Genomic DNA, 15,087 nt, shown 5'->3' with positions numbered 1-15,087 from the left:
CCCAAAGAAACTGAAAGGGGGCTACCGAATTATTTTAAATGTGCAAATGTTTCCCGAGAGGAAGGTGTTGTTTTTGTAAAGGGATCTGTGCTTATGGAAGAAGAAGTATTAGGACATCTGCCTTGTTGAGGAAGAGGAAAAATATCTTTCTGTCACATACTTTTCATACGCTGAGCCCCAGTAGAGAGTGGCTGCGACTCTGAGCACTTTGCACTTTATGAGGTTTCTTTTGTCTCTTTACACTGTTAGGAAATGAAATATTTACAAACAGTCCAGGACTCATAAGCTAGATAAAGCTGAAAGGAAAGTTTTTTTTCCTTCAAAAAAAATCAATTCTGGAAAAAAAAAATCTGTACTTTAGTTACAATACTTGTAATCCCATACTCATGATCAATTATGAGCAGAGCTGAGGCAGTGTCTGAAAATGCCTTCTTGGGGATTTTAACACTTTGGCGTGGGTGGACAATGAATAAAAAATATGTCTCTGATCTGCTTTGCACACACACACAATTCACTGTATTAAAATACTTTATATTCAATAAAATGCACCCATTTTGAGGGTATGGTAAAGTAAGTTCTGGAAATCTCTGCAACCTTGTAATTACAATTCCAAACAGGCTATAAAAGAGCGACATTGTCCCCAAACTCCCCTGTCAAGTTTCTAGTATTCAGCCCCTCTGGTTTAGGCAACCACGGATCCTGAATTAGTCCTGCAGATCAGGAAGCTCCTCATTAAGAGGAATCAGACAGAACGCGACTTCTGTGCCTTGCCTCTTTCACTCAGCATAGAGTTCTTGGGATCCACCTGCACTGCTACACATGTATCAGCAGTATATTATTACTGTTTTGTACTGGATCATATTCCTCTATGAATAGAGCATAGTTCATCAATTCATGTTTATCCATTCATCTTTCAATGAACATTTCCACTCTTTCCAACTTATTCTGGAGGAAGCTGCTATAAACATTCACGCACAATTCTTTTCGTGGGACTGATTTTCTTTCCACCTGGGTAACTGTAAGGAGTGAAGTTGCAGTTATAGGAAAAACTGCCGAACAGGTCAAAAAGTGGTCGTGCTACTTCATTTTATCCCTTCACACAATGTAAGAGCATTCCAGTGGCTCCACACTGTCCCGACATGTGGTATTATCAAGCAGTCGTTTTTATTTCAGCCATTCTAAGGGTTCCTTACCTCGTTGTGGCTCAATTTACTCTTCCCTGAGGACTGGTAATGTGGTGCATCTATTTTATGTGCCATTAATATATTTTCTTTTTGAGAGTTTATTCAACTCTTTTTTTTCCAATTTTTATTTGGTTGTTTCTCTTTTTATTGTTGACTTTAAGACTTTAAAAATTCCTTATATGTGCTGAATACAAGTCCTCTGTCAGATGTCTGCACCAATAATATTTTCTTTCGGTCTGTACCTTGCCTTTTCCTTTTCTTAACATCATCTTTTGAAGAACAGAAGGCTTTAATTTTCATGAAGTCAAGTTTAGCAGTTTTCCTTTTGCCATTAGTCTTTTTGTGTAGTTTTTGCTACACAAAGGTGGCACTTTTAGGAAATTTCCTATGGTTTCTTGAGAATTTTTATCATGAATGGGTGTTGAAGTTTGCAATGCTTTTTCTGCATCTATTGGTTTCAACTGGCTGCAGGTGGGGCTACGGAGGAAATACACCACTTCTGAGAAGCACATAACAGGACCAGGTGCTTGTGCTCTGGACTCCCCCTTTGTCCCCGCCTTCAGTTTCATACTAGTGCTTCCATTTCACAAACCAGGGGGTCACCAGTTGGCAAAGGAGCAGAATTAAGACCCTTGAATTCAGAGCAGAGCAAAGAAAAAGATGGGGGCGGGGTGGATCTGAGAGCAGACACAGCCCTGAAATCCCTGTCATCTGTGAACATAAACCGTCCCAAGTCTGGGCCACATTCCTCACGGGGGCACAGACCCTGGGAGTGTGTGTGGGCGTTGAAGAAGCCATTAAGATCATGTGTCCTGTTTCAGGTGGCAGATAAAGTTTAGATTCATAAGCTATTGTGACACCAAAGGGCACATGAGAAACTGCCCAGAGGCTGAGTCAGTTACATATGCTGTGACTACACTTCAATTCAGCCTGGTTTCCCACATCGAAGGACTTCAGACTACAATGTAGGCATCATTAAGCATTTAAAAATATTAGCATTTATTTTAATATTAAAATAGTCATATTTGTAAAATGTACATGACTTTGAAACACCGTGAAAGTGAAAAGAAATTGTCTTCCTCTCAGGATGTAATTCTCACCAACCAGACCTCACTCTCCGCGTCAAGGCTCAGACAAGAGATAGTAAACACAGGTTTGACTTCGGTGAATTTACCAATTTAGTGTGGGAGGTAGGGGGGGGTAACAAAAACATATATATTAAAAATAATCTGAAACAAATACTTAACTACTTAGGAAACTTGCCTTTATTAGGTGCTTGCTAAAGAACCCAACAAATATTTCTTGACTACCCACCATTTGCCAGGCCTGGTAATAAATGTTATAAGTCAATTGCGTTAAGGATGACAGTCTGCTTCTTTGTGGGCCTGTCTCCTACGTTAGAGTCTATCTAAGGATAGGAGTTCTGCCTTATTTATCTTTTCAATTTCCAGCATTTAGTTCAGTGTCTGACCAGGGCAGAGTACTCAGTAAATATTGCGGACCCAATGAATGGCTGTCTGCTGGAAACTTGCTTACCTCGATGTACTTTGTCGCTTTACTTTGTGTCCATGTGGCTCTCCTAGCCACCATCACACCCCCTCTCCCCACCCGGTATCTATAAATAATTGTGTTCTTCACCCCATCCTAAACCAGTCCTTTACAATGAGGTCCCCTGATTAAGCTCCGTAGCAAACGAAAAAAAATCAACCAACCACTGCCACCAGCACAAACACACGTGAGTACAAGCAAAATTAGATTTTTAAAAATCCTAGCAGAATAGTCTGAAAAACTGTGAAATGTGAAATCCCCCAGCTACCCCACTGCTGCTGACGTCACTACCAAGCTTCCCTGAACTCACCCTGCCCTCGGGCTGTGCAGGCCCAGCATCTGGCCCATGGGTCCCGGTGGATCGGACTTAAGGCAGGTGCCCCTTGCCACACACGTCTCCGTCCAGAGGGGGTCTGTCTTCACCACCCTACACAGAGCACAGAGCCAGGGAGTGCAGGCTCACTTTATTTCTTAGGAGTTGCCCTTTAGGGATTGAATATTCATGGAGCCCACTTTCTCGACAGATTGTTCTGAAAAGAAAACAGAGCATCCTCCAGAAACAGGGCAAGTGGGGTTAGGAGGCGGAGGTCAGAGAATGAAGGCTGGAGCCCTCTGGAGGGCCAGTCCCAGCCAGGTCTGGCTTTGTTCTTGAAACAATCAGCCGCTTAGGCATCTTTTAAGCCTCTAAAGGGCGAGATGAAGTGGCAGTACTTGAGGGCTCCGCGGGAGCTGCGTCTGGATCTCGCCCTCTTTCTGTGCTGCGCTGGAGCAGAAGGTCACTAGACACTGCGTGAGCTCTGCCCTGGGTGGTCCCTACCTTTGCCTCCCAGACGGCGATTCGTGTTTCTTTCTGTTTCCATAGAAGGGGCAAGGAAGGAAAATTCAAAAGAACTGGCAATCTGTCCTTTGGATGCAGCGACCTTTCTAAATAAGCCTTCAGCCTTTGGCACTGCAGCCTACAAGCATTTTTCCCTTTGTTGTGGATCTTTTTAAAAAGCCACACACAGACGTAAAACGAGAGGCAAATTTGAAAATACATTCATTTTGGTTATTTCAAGTGAGGTCCAGTAGTTAGGCAACCCAACCAAGACATGCTCATATTAATTTATGGTAGAAATAAAAATGGGTTTTTTAAACCCATTGAAATTAAGCAAAGAAATGATGCTTTCACTTACTTAATAAAAAATGTGTCCATAATAAAACTCTTAATAGGATCGAAGGGAAAGTGATTAATACCCATAAGTATGTGTGTGTGTGTTTGTACAGATCTGTACCTTCGAGGATGGACATGTGCACAGGTATTTGTGTTTTAGTGTCTTTTGTTTTTAATCGAAGTGACCAGTTAATTACTTGGTGGTGTTTATACTGCGCAGGGAAGGTCAGCCGGGCACAGCGTGCTGTTGGACAGTCTTCTTGCAATTTAAGAGAAAAAAAGCAAACCTTCTGTTTGAACTCCAGAATGTTCCACGCAGGCTCGGCCGTTGTAAACTTACTAGGATAAATCACTCCTACATTGCTGCATTGTTATTGTGGTGTTGGGCAAAAATACTTGGCAGGCATTTCAAAGTGAATGCTTCCATCAAATGACGACAGCCAAGAGGAAAGTGCCAAGACGAAAGCAAGTGCATACTTTGCTGAGAAAGAAAGTGTTTTTCTAACGGGCTATTTAATAAAATGAATTGTAGTCATACCTTCACCTAAGTAGAATGGTGGTACCTTTCTTTAGGAATAAGAGGAAAGGTCAATTCTGATAGGAAGTATTTTTCATTAAGACGTTAACTTTAGAAATAACGCATGTAAACATGGACCAGATCTGCAGCATAGGATGAGGAGAGGTTGTCAGTTCAGCTCAGTCGTGATAAATACCCAATTCTACTTTGGAACTCCTCCCTGGAAATATAAACTGATTTTCCTCACAGCAAGAATGTGGTATGAGTTTGAACATAGAAAACCCAGATTTATTATTATTGTTATTATTATTGAAGCATGTTGCCCTACCAGAGCTTAGGTGGCTCCAGATTTCCATTATAAGTTGCTGTTTTCATAAGGACTTTATAACTTGGATGTGACAATTGGCTTTAGCCTTTAACTTGGTAAATAGCATCTCAGCCTGGGGCAGGCTTTCCCCTCCTCTTAATGACACCAAAGGCAAAAATCAGGCAAGACAGCTGCATTTTTTCCCTTCAGCTTTGAAGTAAAAGTTAGGAAGATATATATGAATGTCAAATAAAGATCAACTGGACTTATTTTTTGAAGTTTTCAATTAAAAATATCTACTAATTGAACAGTTCCTTTTTTTAATTTCAGGGAAAATAAAAAATTAAGTTCCCCAAATGAGTAGTTTTTATGTGACATAATTTATCTTCATCACAATTTGTATTTTTATTCTGCTCTGTATGATGATTATTCCACATCAAACACCTTGCCTGTTTGTACCACATCTTTTAGGAATGCAGAATTAAGTAGATTAAAAGATATAAAAAACACCTCAAATTTCAACTAATCTCCTAATTTGAGCACTCCAGTGGGATCATTCAATGCTGCATTAGCTTTTCAAAGTGGAGACTGTGTTTCAGTTTTGAGGTTAAAGTAGGTTTTCCTCTTCCATATTTGTTTATTTCAAGTAAGTTTGTGTTTCTTAACCTTGAGGAAACCAAACTGTTTTGAATGTTTTCCGTTTGAATGTGATTTTACCCTAGCTGAACATCCTCTAAGGCAAGCTGACGTCTGGAGGGGGAGGGATGGAGGTGGAGGGGCTTGTGTGTATCTGGAGAACAGCAGAGCTATGCTCGTGCCCGTCTCACCTTCCGGATCTTCTCCTGGACCCCCTGCTCCAGTTGACTCATCTAGATGCCCACGCAGGGACCGTCTCCCTCTGACACCTCAGTCTGAATACGATTCTATGGACCCCAGCATTTGGTCCTCAGCCGTAATTCATTTTCTTGCTCCCAATAAGGAAACTATTATCCCAGACAAGAGGATAGGCAGCCTTCTGGTCCAGGCCAGGCGTGGAGCAGAAACCCTGACGTGATGCCCTGGCTACCCTTTTTCATCAGTAGGTTTATTATGTCGTGTTTTGGTTTTTAATCTTGCGTGGGCCATGAACCCACTTGATAATCTAAAGAGGGCTAGGAACTAATTTCTAGAAAAAAATGCATATTTGGAGAAAATCATCCCTCTAGCTTTAGAGGATTTGTAGATATTCTAAAATTCACTCATAAACTATTAAACCCATACGCCCCCCCTAAGAAACTGTTCTATATACTACCCAACAATCATAACACAATAATCAAATGATTATTCACATCTTCTCTTCCTGAACTTTAAAAGTTCATTATCACTCTGCTGAAGCCGTATTTCACCGAGAAAATAGAAACAACCAGCAGAGGTTTTCCATGAACTCCCACCTTCGAGCATCTGCATCTACCTGCGCTGGCTGCTCTCCTGTCTCTGTGGCTGAGTTCTCCCGGCTCTGAGCTACCCTGAGCTCCTCCACTTATGCAAGGCTCAGACCGTTTCTCACCTATTCCCCGATCACAGCTCCAGCAATTTGCTAATCTCTCCACTATCTCCTCCATTTCACCCTCTATTGAATCAGCATGTTAACAAGTTGTTCTTTCTCCCCCTTAAAAAAGAAATGAAAACAGGCAAATAAAACCCTCAGCTCCATCCTTTCATTCTAACCCACCCTCCACCCCTGGCTTCAGGAAACTCCTTTTTTTTTTTACATCTTTATTGGAGTATAATTGCTTTACAATGGTGTGTTAGTTTCTGCTGTATAACAAAGTGAATCCATTATACATATACATATGTTCCCATATCTCTTCCCTCTTGCGTCTCCCTCCCACCCTCCCTATCCCACCCCTCCAGGCGGTCACAAAGCACCGAGCTGATCTCCCTGTGCTATGCGGCTGCTTCCCACTAGCTATCTACCTTACGTTTGGTAGTGTATATAGGTCCATGCCACTCTCGCTTTGTCACCGCTTACCTTTCCCCCTCCCCATATCCTCAAGTCCATTCTCTAGTAGGTCTGTGTCTTTATTCCTGTCTTACCCCTAAGTTCTTCATGACATTTTTTTTTCTTAAATTCCTTATATATGTGTTAGCATATGGTATTTGTCTTTCTCTTTCTGACTTACTTCACTCTGTGTGACAGACTTAGAACAATAGCTGACCGGAAAAGGGACAATAAATATCCATTGAATAAGTTGATAATGACAACAATTATTTCTGATTTTTAAATTAAAAAAAAATCATTGACTTCCTCCTCTGTGGCTGGCACTTACTAATTTCACACTATCCACACTTAATGCCTGGAGGTGATTCTCATGCTTTGACATTTATAGATGAGTCAGCCACAGATAGTTGAACTCAGGGCCATGAAAAGTACTGTCCTGGGGCCAGATCCAGACCACTTCCTGTTATTTTCTGACGCAGGACTAAAAGTTAACATTTTCAGGGACTTCCATGGTGGCACAGTAGTTAAGAATCCGCCTGCCAATGCAGGAGACGTGGGTTCGAGCCCTGGTCCAGGAAGATCCCACATGCCACGGAGCAACTAAGCCCGTGCGCCACAACTACTGAGCCTGTGCTCTAGAGCCCGTGAGCCACAACTACTGAAGCCCATGCACCTAGAGCCAGCCCGTGATCCCCAACAGGAGAAGCCACCGCAGTGAGAAGCCTGTGCACCACAACAAAGAGTGACTCCCGCTCGCCGCAACTAGAGAAGGCCTGTGCACAGCAATGAAGACCCAAAGCAGCCAAAAATTAATTAATTAATTTTTTAAAAAAAGTTAACATTTTCAAATGGATGAAAAAAATCAAAAGAACAGTAACATTTTATGACCCATTACCTAAAATTCAAATTTCAGTGTCTCTAAATAAAGTTTTATTGGCACACGGCACACTGACCTCATCATGCACTTTCCCACAACAGCAGCAGAGCTGAGTAGGTCTGCAGAGACTGTGCATCCTCAAAGTCCCAGTTATTTCTGTGTGGGCCCTCGGCAGGAAAATGTGGCAACCCCTGAGTTAGAGGACTCATCTGAAGTCAGGCGTCCAGTAAAGGAGAGGTGGATTCTCACGTGGATACTTGGCTCTAAGTCTGTGTTTTCTCATGCTCCATGATTCTCTGTGTCTTTTCTAAAGTTGCAAACATTTAAAACAGTTTCTTGAAATAAAGCTTATGCCTGTCTTTCAAAATCATGTATAGGCCACAGAGCATGTTCAGGAAGAGATGGTCGTGATGTGAAACAGAGGATGGGGAGTAGCTTGTTGCACAGATGCTCGTCACCAGCTTTATGGTCCCACAAAGTGCCCTGGGAGCAGAGGGGGGGTGCATGTTCTAGGCAGTAGTCCAGTCTACCCAGGGCTGGGGTCTCCACACTCCAGGATGCCCTTCCAACCCCAGGAGGGAGGGGTGCTTCAGTGGGCATGTGCCCAGGGATGAGGGAGCAAAGAGGGAAATTGACCCTGACGGAAAAGAAGGAAAGGTTACTTCCTGAGGGCAAGACCAACCCACCCATTTCCTGGTAGGCCAGTTCTTCACTTTAATGTTGAATGAAGACAGAGAAAGCTGGCTCTGTTTAATACCCTCCCTGCTGAAGTCGTGAAAGCATGGACTGTTAGACCTGGGCTAGAATCCCTGCTCCACACACAATCAGATGCAGGACCTTGGGAAATACTTAACGTCTCTTTATTATATTTATAAAATCCATTTGACAGTCCTTAGGCTTACTTGACTTCTCTATAAAATGGCTATAAATATCATCCCTAATCCATAAGTTTGCTCTGATTAAATGGCTCTAAATTTCCTGACATGTTACCTCGAACATGCTGATTCAAAATGATCACTTTTGCTTATTAGTATTTTTTTTATCACTAGTGAGAAGAAACTTTTGGGAATTTTTCTTGACTGTTTTTGTGACACTACTGTGAAATTGATAAAGGGAAAAATATAGTTCAACAAATGGTGATGGAAAAATTGGTTCTTCACGTGGAAAAAAATGAAAATGGATTTCCTACTTCTTACCATTTGCAGAAATCAACTCCAGATGGATTAAGAACTTAAATGTCAAAAGTAAAACTTTAAAACTTCTAGAATAAAATATAAAGGAACAGCTTTATTACCTCAGGGTAGAGAAATACTTTTCAAACATGACATAAAAAAATGCCAGATATAATGAAAAAGAATTATACATTCGATTATATTTTTAAAAAATTTTCAACTCTGTTTATCAAACATCTTAAGGCAAAAGGCAAGCTACAAACTGGAGAGAAATAGTTGTGACACTTAAAACCAACAAAGGACTAGTATCAAGAATGTGCAAAAAAAAAACCCACAAAAACACTTTTTTCAAAGGAATAGAGAAAAAAAGTACATGAGAGAAAACTGAACAAAGCACAAGAAAAACAAGTGTGAAAAAAAGTGTTTCACAGTTGAAGAAACACTTATGGGGAGCACACGTGAAAACACATATGAAGTCACTAAAGAAATGCAGATCAAAATAAAATAAAATGTCCTCTTAAACACCCCTCTAGTTTAGGAACATTAAGGAGTCTGACAATACGAAATGTTGGGAAGGATGTGGATCAATGGGAGTTTTTATGCATCTCTAGTGGGAGTGTAAAGTACACAATCACACGGAAAACATTTTGACCTTATTCTGTGAAACTGAACATGTGCATAGCCCATGAGCCTGCAATCCCATGCCCAAGAGTGGACCCAGGTATGTGTCTATCAAGGGTCATACCATGAATGCCCACAACAGCCCTTTTCTTAATTAGCAAAAACTGTAAATAACCCAAATACCTATTCAAAAAAATGATAGATAAAATATACACACCCAATGGAACATTACAGAGCATTAACGAGAGAATGAGACCTCACACGGCAAAGTAGATTAATCTTTGTAAAGTCACCGTCTGAGTCAGCTTCAGCTGCTACAACAAAAATACCACAGTCTTGGGGGCTGAGACAACACACATTTATTCCTCACAGTTCTGAAGGCTGAGAAGTCCGAGATCAAGGTGCCGGGCAATTCAGTGTCTCCTGCAAGCTGTCCTCCTGGCTTGCAGACAGCTGCCTTCTGGGTGTGTGCTCACCTGGCCTCTCTTTGGGTGTGTTCGTGGATGGGGGGAAGCTCTGGAGTCTCCCCCTCATCTTAGAAGGGCACTGATCCCCTCATGGGAGCCCCACCCTCATGACTTCATCTCAACTTAATTACCTCCCAAAGGCCCCACCTCCTAATACCATCACTTCAGGGCTGTGGACTTCAAAATACGAATTGTGAGGGGACACAAACATTCAGCCCATAACAGTCACATTGAGTGAAAAAGCAAATACCAGGAGAAACATGCAGGGAATACCCAGAAGCACATAAATTTAAAGGATGTATTGTTTAGGCCATAAAATGGGATGGGAAGTGCACATAAGTTAATGGGGAAGTGCAAGGTCTTTGATTAGGTAGAGGTTCACTGGGGTTTAATGTATTATTAAATGAGTGCATGAATGAAAATAAATAGGTAAGTGGAAGGGAGCTATGCATGGGCTCAGGATTCTAGTGTGATAGGATGCCATGAACCCCTGATTATGGTTAATTCAATACTTGAGATCCAAAGAAACAGAGGGAGAGAATGGACAGAAATTGGTGAACTTCAGACCATTAATTCCAGACAAAAGCACAGCTTCCCCAGAGAGTTTCAGCTGGAGCTGGTTGAGCGTTTAGCAGACATGCAAGGCCTTTTTGCAGGCACTGCTGTCACCACCGGAGCCACTCAGCAGACCTACCTGCTTTCATGACTCTTTCCTTCCAGAGGAGGAAGAGCCTGAGGGAACAAGGAAGTAATAAGATCACTATAAGAATGAATTTGTGAATCAGACTAGGGCCAAGTCCACCTTCACTTAGACGAAGATGGGGAAGGTGATGGCCATAGGTCAGCGTGTCTCCCTACCCTCCTTCCCAATTTCTTTTTTATGAGCGTTCAGAAGATCTCAAAATCACAAACTTCCTGTCATCTTCCTGTCCTAGCTCTTCACCAGAAGTCTCTAAGGAAATATTCGCCCCGAAGTGTGGACCTCTGAACTCAATTTTCAAGTCATTTCAAGTCAGAACAACTTTTTTTGCACGTGAGTTGCAGACTCCTAGGAACAGGAATTCATAACAAAAACACAAGAACCCTAGGATTTTCTGGTTCATTACCTTTGGGTGGATCCATAAAAAATTTAAAGTGGAGACAAAAGTAAGCGATGAGCCAGTAGACGGAGCCCACTGAGCAGCGATGATAAATGACCTCCGAGTGCAAGTAACACGACCGTCCACGGCTTGGTGCAGACTCTGCAACTCCCCTCCCCCCTCCCTCCCCCCCTCCAAGAAGGCTGTTCTGGATTAAGGAAGGGTGGGTTTTCTCCCCCACCCCTTCCCTACCACCCACAACTGTACACAGTTGACTAAATGGGTCTTTTACTCGCGGGATCAGCAATTATAAGTGACTATCTGGCCAAGAGACCGCCAACAAAACCTTGTCCAGGGGAAAAAGATTTTTTCCTGGATAAGCAAATTCAATACCCAGGTGAACAGTTAATTTCCCACACAAAGTGTGTGGACGCACTAAAAGCAGGCTTCCTTTTGTTACTTAGGGTGGCCACATAATTTATCATCTCGACTGGAACATCTTTGAGCCTGAGACGGGGCACTTAATAAAGTGAGTGACATCTCCCCGAGCTGTGAGGCTACTTACGCCGTCGTAACCAAACCAGTCAGTTTCTTTCGTCCCTGGCTTCCACTTTGGGGGCTGCCCACTGCAGAAGGCAAAGAGACAATACTGAAAATGTGACTTCATTTTTGACAGAGATGTGTTGGTTTATTTAGGTTCAGTACTTGACCATCGTTCTGATAAAACTTTATCTCGACGACAGCTTTTTTGGAAATGGTATTTCTGTGTAACCCAAAATGTGTAAATATGCACATATTTTTAATACCAAAAAAAACACCCATGCGTGTCAACAGTGTTTAGCTCTTGGATATGGGTGATGGGTCATTTAAAAGTTCTGTTTATGCATTTCTTTCAATTTATCTAAAAAAGTATTATATTTATATGTTGTATTTAAAATGTCTCCTCCAATTCTCACATTCTGTCTACAAATCTTTTCATAAATCAAATTGCTTGCAATTAGTAGCTAGCGAAGACCTATCAAGGATATCCACATTCTTACAGCATCTTCAAGACGATGAGGCTTTGGGATTCATCTCTGATAGGACCCTTTCCTCGCAATTTGTGAAAACTGTGAATTTTTCTCTTTTGTGAAGACCCTGGTTCAGAACCATGTGAGATCAGGGCTAGAGAACTAGATCCTTCTGCAGGCATATACCACGTGACATCTGTGCTGGTGTTCATTTCCTCTGGCAAGAGTGAACAGCAAAATATTCACATGCAAACGACTGGGCCCTTTGAGTTGCATTTCCCCTGACGGTACAGTACCTGGACGTCCCATCCAGTGTCAATGAGAAACCCCCAACAGAGTGGGTTTCTTAGCAGGGCTCTTAAACAGCAGAGTATTAACAAAGAACCCCTTCCTACAAAGAAAGTGTCCAAAGTCATCTGGTGCCCTGGGCAGAGTCAGAGGTCTGTCAGATAAGATGGAACATTCTAGAGCTTCAAGAAGATATTTTATCTGGCCTTGAAATGGATGCTTTTCATTGAAATGATTTGAAAATACTACTTTCCTTTGAGTGAAAGCTAAAATGGGACAATGGAATATGTGGTTTTCCTGTGTGTATTTTTAAAGCGCGCGTCTGGAGAGATGCATCATTACAAGCATGTCGCTGACGACCGTGCTGGGCAGATGCGGTGGAAGGGTCCGGCCGCCCGGCCACAGCTCCCGGGCTGTACCACGTCTCCCCAGGGTGGCCACCCTATTTTTGTGCCACAGAACAACGGGAAAAGACTGTGACTGTAAACTCTTCCCGCAGATTAAATTGACTGAAAAACCCAAAGCTACATGGCTGTGGAAATCAGCCCTCCTAGGGTTAACACAACTTGGAGTTTTGAACGAATGTCAAAGCGTAAGACGCTGAACAGTCAATCAAGTTTTCTCTGAATATTCTCAAAAGACTCTTTGTTTGCTTGTGCTGCCTATATTCAGAAATAGGGCCTCCTCTTGGTTTCTAAAGTATTCAAAGTGCTACCGCAGAATTTGCTTGAAAATTCAAATATAAGTTATAAAAATAAATCTCTTTCCACCATCACGATCTAGCTGAAGCACAATAACGAGATCACGATTAGAACAAAAAAGCATCTGGAGAACGTATTCTTAGGTCACAGAGGTGAGATAGAAGGCAGGCGTTCCCAGCATGACTATCTCTTCGTAGGTAACAATTCCCCTCTCCAAATCCTCCCACGGGAATATGGATCCGAACGGTGAAATACTCGTGACGTAATCCCCATCTTTATTTCTGTCTCCCTTCTTGTGCTTTTCGGTGGATCCGCCTTTGCTTTAACTGATCTGAGCAAAAATTCCAACATGCAAAAAATACAAACTCAGAACTGGTTGTTTCTTTTGTTTTTAAAATGTCAATTTCAGGCCATGTAATATGTAAGGATGAAAAACGTAACATAACTTTCTGTATTGCTCTTCTTTTTCCCTTCATTATAATTACTGGTCACCAGGATGTTCGTTCTTTTACGCCCTTTAGACTGGTGTTTCTCAAACTTTATTGTTCAAGAAGAATGACTTGGAGATCATGTCAAGTGATCAATGTCAATCAAATCTGGATCAAATCCAGATTCTGATTCAGCGGAACTGGCATGAGACCTGGGATTCTGCGTTGCTCACCAGCTCTGAAGATCCAGTGCAGACCCTGATGGGGCTGGTGATGCTTTAGATTCTCTTCTGGAAATAGCCAACGTAGAAGAGTTTACTCTACCTCTCTCGCAATCACATTGGGGCGTTATACACCCACCTCTTGCTTTTAGAGGATAAAGATGAGATAAAGGGTGCCCTGGTTCTCTTTCTTCACTGATGGCGGTTGTGGGTATTGAGCGCAGGTGAGGACAAGTTTGAGAGCCCGTGCCTCTGCCCTCCTCGCCACAGCAGGACCGAGACACCACTGATGGGTGGCCATGACCTCACAGGGATTGCAGGGGCTTGAACTGCTAGAGTTCCGTCTGTGGCTCTACTGATGCCCCCTAGAGACGGAGGCCGTGGGCTCGTCAGAGTCGGAGGCGGTCTGTCTGAGGAACTATAGCAGACGCCTTTCATTTCCTCCCTAATTGAACCAGGCCTTCCTGGTGTGAGATTTAACACTTTGGGAGGGGATAGTGTCGTATTCCCTTCTTCTTTTTCTTGCCTTAAATCCCAAGGGTCTTAGATGTAAAGTCTGGTTTGCAAATGGGAAATTCCTAGATGTGCTTCTCCCCTTCCCCCTGGAGCCTAGTTCAATGCTTTCTTGCTTTTGCACCAGGTCTGTTCCCTCCCTGCTGTCCTTGCTTGCGACACAAGACAGAAGTGGGCTTAGGCCTTTGCACCTCTTCGTCACAAGGGGAAGTTTGTAAAAACCAACCGTGAGAGCTGGCAAGTAAGCAGTACTTAATGTTATCTTTCGGGCAATGATTAAGAAGACCTAAAATATGTTTCTTTTTGTTTTCTATTTAGTCAAGTTTGATTTATTATAAGCAGATACCTTCCTAATGTGAGCAGGGCACCCAGACGGCATATAGTATGACTGTGCTGACCCCTGATCAGGCTTGCATCACACTAGTAGAAGACCTGGAACCATTAGAACTTTACAATATTTATATATATTTCCAAAGAAACGACTAAAAAACAAAACAGTAAACCAACAGCAATGTGGTGTTATCTTCTGCTTTCAAAATAGTTAAAGACAAAACAAAATGAAGCAAAACCACAAACAAGAGGTAATTTTTTTTGCCATTTCAATCTGAAATTTTGGGTTTAGTTTTCAAAGCTCTTTTCATCTCTTGCTGCTTTCAAAATTTCTACCGCAAGTTATCTTTATGCTGATACACAAACCTTCTCTTGTTTTATCCAGACAAATATGTGATTGAAAATAAAAAATTAAATGATTGATCACCATTCAGATATAATCACATGATCATATTCCTTAATTGTCTCCTGACTGTGTGTTCTGCTTCTTTGCCTAGAATAGATCATCTTCAAGGGCAGGTAGATTATACCTTCTTCAGGGCAGGGTTTCTTTTTCCCCCTTATTCTTGCAAATACAAATAGTACACACCAGTACTAAGCCCTCTCAAAAATATTTTCAGTTTCTCTTCTCCTCAAAAACTTTTATTATACTACATTTCAACAAATGTATTGTGTTGCTTTTTGGTGAAA

The 15,087-nt window shown here is 42.1% G+C and overlaps 1 protein-coding gene across 2 annotated transcripts in view; it reads left to right on the top strand.

Annotated features, from left to right (window-relative positions):
* LOC115866801 (uncharacterized) overlaps positions 1 to 14,306 on the top strand; it is a 290,768-nt gene extending 276,462 nt beyond the window's left edge. For both annotated transcript variants that reach the window (XR_009559844.1, XR_009559843.1), the window contains one exon: positions 14,195 to 14,306. The gene's annotated coding sequence lies outside the window, so the exon portion shown is untranslated. The remainder of the gene's footprint in view (positions 1 to 14,194) is intronic.
* The last annotated feature ends 781 nt before the right edge of the window (positions 14,307 to 15,087 follow it).

This window comes from Globicephala melas, chromosome 18 (genome assembly GCF_963455315.2).
Source record: "Globicephala melas chromosome 18, mGloMel1.2, whole genome shotgun sequence".
Taxonomy (NCBI): Eukaryota; Metazoa; Chordata; class Mammalia; order Artiodactyla; family Delphinidae; genus Globicephala; species Globicephala melas.
This window is presented reverse-complemented; position numbering and strand designations above follow the sequence as displayed.